Source organism: Amphiprion ocellaris, chromosome 7, assembly GCF_022539595.1.
Source record: "Amphiprion ocellaris isolate individual 3 ecotype Okinawa chromosome 7, ASM2253959v1, whole genome shotgun sequence".
NCBI classification, from domain to species: Eukaryota; Metazoa; Chordata; class Actinopteri; family Pomacentridae; genus Amphiprion; species Amphiprion ocellaris.
In genome coordinates this window covers 7,511,520-7,516,255 of record NC_072772.1, presented here as the reverse complement: position 1 = coordinate 7,516,255, position 4,736 = coordinate 7,511,520, and positions in this window count along the sequence as shown.

Below are 4,736 nucleotides of genomic sequence, written 5' to 3'. Positions count from 1 at the left end.
GCCAGACATTAATCACGTAAGGCTGCACACAGACACATGCTGTATCTCGGGCTTGACTGCCGGTGACACTGCAAAAACAGCAGTGATAATGGAAAAGAAGGAAAGGGAGAAATTTGCCTCACTGTGAGGGTCCAACAGAAGGGAGAAGGAAAAGCTTCGAGTGAATCAGCAAGAAGACGATGCATTGAACACTAGGCATTGAAAGTAATCAGAATGTAGAAACATGTTCTCATGTAATTGTTTGGGACTGTCATTTAACCCAAATGTTCTGTTAACTTTGCTAACATTGCTTTGATACTTCATTAGTTTTGGGAATTTTAAGAGAATTTCAAACAAGCCTGATTTTATAATGATGGCATTCTTAGAAGTCAGTCACAGAAAATGATGCATCCCCTCTGTTTGACACCCAAGTTTTAAAATATTCTTAATTATACTGGATGTTCTACCCACGATATGTGTTGACAGAACTTTCTAACACTTCTCTGAAGTAATTAATCTCAGAACCACAGAGTACAATTTTCTAATTTACTGAAAACCAAAGTATATATTAAAAGGTAAGGTTACTGTGGTGGAAAAAACAACTGACTTTTTGATGAAGCTAAGTTTGACCACTATGGTTGCTGCAGAGAGGTTTGTTTTGTATATTATACATACTGCAACTGCTGCTCTGGCTTGTGGGTTTGGGTACATTCAGCGGGGCATGATAGTATTTGTTTAGGCCGGGCATAGCTTGCTCCCTCACTCACACACATGTGCCAATGTTAGCACTTCTACCTCTTAAAGCTCAACTTTTCATTAGACTTGTAAGAAAAGCACAGCGATGAGAGGCTTGGAACAGTTTTTCACTTGGTGCTTGTGTTCATTTTTGTAATCTCAGGACTGCTTGAATGTTCATTGAATATTTCACACAGCTTTACAGTTCAATTTTCTATGAGCAACTAAAAAGCAGATCAAGCAAACAACTGTAAAAAGAGTACTGCTGCAGCTTTCTGGGAATGATGCACAATTCATAAATCCCAATCGCAGAGCAGGACATGCTGCATAGCACATGGTGTGCATCAGCAGCTTTCACATCTCAAGCAAACGACGTGTCAGAAGTGCGTCAAAAAGAAATACGTTCTTTAATGTAGGCATGTTGACTTTGTTTTTATTATACTGCAGCCCCCAAAGATTAATGTTGAAGTCATTGCTCAACTAACAACAAATTAAAGCTGCCACTTTTAATTAGTAAACACTGTTTCAACACCCACACTTTGATTTAAGCAGATCTAAGTGTGGTGTGGCATAGTTTTATATTGGAATTTCTACAGATGTGAAAACACTCAAGCAATAAATGTCAGACAGAAGTTAGAGTTATATTATGAGCTACTCGCCTGCCAATTTTAACTCAATAACTGTCATTGCCATCTTCTGTGGAAAAAAATAAAAAATCTAGGACTGTTTGTTATTGTTAAACTGGGTCTTTGCAGTTGAGCTGATCCAGAATTCAGTGTAGTAAAAGGTAGGAAATACCTGCGTATGTGTTGATAAATGAACATATGCACACAAAAAGTATTCCCTCATATTAAATGTGCTTAAGATTTTATTAATGCTGAACTGAATGAGTCTGCTATTCACTACTTAGTGTGCAGTTTTCACTGATGTCCTCAGTTAAAAATAACCTTTTTCTTTTCATCATCAGATGCTTGCATTTAGCAGCCAGGACCTGAACTCATAAATCTGGCAAGGCAGCAGAGTTTAGAGATGAAGTGAATTCTGGCTGGGATGAAAATCTTTTCAATTGGTGCAGACACAAGGCTAAATACAGTAGCACAGAGCTTTTCTTCCTACTCACCTGGGACTCTAAGAAACCTATTTGAGGGAGCTGCAGTCAGAAACACTCTGCTCTGTGACTCAAGTTGAACAGAGTGATGAAGTGAACTTTGTCATAGCCCTGGGTCCTCCTGGCTGCTGGTAACAGCAGGGACTGAGGCACTAGGGCACAACATGACAGTGATGTGGAGAGAAGGATGTGGGTGAAGGGCAAGTTATAAGGAATTAACAGTAGTAACAGCAGGACAGCACGAGGCGGAGAGAAAAAGCTTTGAGCAACGTAGACACTGATGCAGAGATCCAGAGAATTTGGCTCAGTTCACCCTATCCAGGCATGACCCCAAAAGGACAAAAATGATCAGTTTGCCTATGAGAAACAGTCGTTCACATTCCTGCATTTCATTTACAGAAAGTAAACTATGTCTATAATAGGCATAAAAAATAACTGCTTAACTGTAAATGGCAAAATGCTTTCAGCATTTTAGAAACTGTTCTATTACTGCATCTGTCGCAGAACCACTCACTGCAGGAATGTTACCAGATGTCCATAATATAATCTCTGTAAACCAAATAGAGCAGATTTATGTTATGCAAAGTGACCAAAGCAGCAGAAATCGAAGACTACAACAGTTTACTGATGGTATGCTACTGAATACAAATGCACACAAAATAATCAAAATCAAAGACGGTCAACTATTATCAAACGGATGCTCACACACTATCTAACCCTTCAGCAGTGTAGGGTTTGGGTGGAATGTAATCGGGGTCATGATGCACTGACTGGGTGTCAGTGTGTCAGTGACATTAATCTGGCTGGGTTAGACTGGGTTCATAGTCCTGCTTGTGTGGCTCTGAGTTAAGCTGGAAATTCCAGATGTGTGTGAATGTGTGTTTATGTTAACTGATGCTTGAGTGTCTATTTATCTATCTGTGTGAGTGGACAGATTGCTGACAAAGCTGCCAACGTCTACCCAGCAGCTGTGCTGCGCTAATAACAATAATCCAGCCAGCCACATCTGCAATGTCAAGAAAACCAAAACTATCTAAAACAGAAATAAATGAAATACCATCCAAGTAAGCTTCAACACTGGTCAGTGGAACTATTCGACTGTGATAATGGCTATGTCTGTTTTAATTTTCACTGTTGAAGAAAAAAAAATATTGAACTTGATTAATTTTTTTGTTTTTTTGCTATGGAACTGATATATGTTCAGAATATTGTCAGACAATGAAGAAATCTGTAATATGTGCACATAAGTTAATGAAAAATGTGCTAAAAATGAAATACTGTGATCAAATAACTAAACAACCTCTTAAATATAATGAAAACAATTTTTATGCTCAATGTTGCACAAATTATGATTTACATATTTCAGTTTTTTAAATAATAGAATGGCATAGTATAAAATATTCAGAGCACAGTCCTCTATCAAGCTCATTGTTCTATTTTGCAATAATAAAGAAAGCAGTCTGGTCCTGATCCACACAAATCAGAATTAGATAATAACCTTAAAGATGAATGCTAAAGCAGTCATAGTTTTTGTTTTGATTTAGACATATCTAGTTGTTTTACCAGGGCTGCACAGTGGTGGGGTGGTTTTTTTATTTATTTATATATATATATATATATATATATATATATATATATATATATATATATATATATATATATATATATATATATATATATATATATATATATATATAAATAAAAATAAAAATAAAACAAAAATCCCTAAGGAGCCCTAAAGCCTAAAACATGCAGTTCTACACATTGCTCCAAATGCTGACTTGTGGCAAGATAAATTGTATATGACAGCATTGGTGCAGGACTAAACTAACTAATTAAAATAGTTTCTCTTTCTTTCCAGTTTATTTCATAATAAATACAGATGCTCTTACCTACACAACTAATGTTATTATTATTATTGTAATTATTATAGCTAATTACGTTAGCAGCATTACTGGAGTGCTGAACATACTTGTGTCAATTGCCGTTGATTGTAAAGCAGTTGAGGAGGACATTTAGGCAGAAGATGTCTACCACTCTGAAACGTCCGCTCATTCTGAAGCCTCTATACTAGCTCCAGTGAAGCACAATTCCAGTGTTCCACCTCATCAATTATAAGGACATCAAGTAGATGACATGTTGAGGACATATCCCATGGGTGAAGTACTTTCCACTATGTGAATCACATAAAAAGCTTAGAGCAGTGAGCTAATGTAGGCAGCAGGACGGTTGCCACTTTGAGGAGGGAAATCTGCAGCAGGAGGAGTGGGTACCCCTCACAGTGGAGGCATCATGCAGGAGTGGGAGTTTACATACATGAATAGAAATGTGAAAAATGCATAATTTCAGGGAGGGACTTTTCCCTCTTGTTCCCTTCCACCAGTTGGATTCGAGCAGGAATCTGATTGCTGACCTTAGTCTGAATTCTCAGGCTAGCTCTATTAATAGCCCAGACACCAGCAAGCACAAGACTCCTAAGTCAGCAGCCTGAGATTGTTCGCCAGGCTCTGCTTTAGGCTGGATCTGGATGGACCACGCTGTTGGCTTGAAAGAAAAACAAGCCTATCGCTTTGCGTTGTCAACTCCTTAATGCTAGTCATTCTTTAGGGTTAACAAGAAAAACTGTAATGCCAAAAATACACAAGTACTTAAGTTTCTGCGTTTGTCTTGCACATTCTAAGAAATCAACATCTGCAACTTCACTTGGATGAAATGTATCACGCTAAGCAGAATGTTAGCAACATCACACTGCCCAAGCCTTCAATATTATCCTCTGATGATAATACTGCAGAGAAGGTGGCACCCCTTTTGGCATGACTCCCAGGGAAACTGGGCAGAGACACTGCTATGCCATAACCAGACTGCTCATTTAGAGTGAGGAAACTGGGCTTTTGTCTCCACAGAGTCTGAAAAA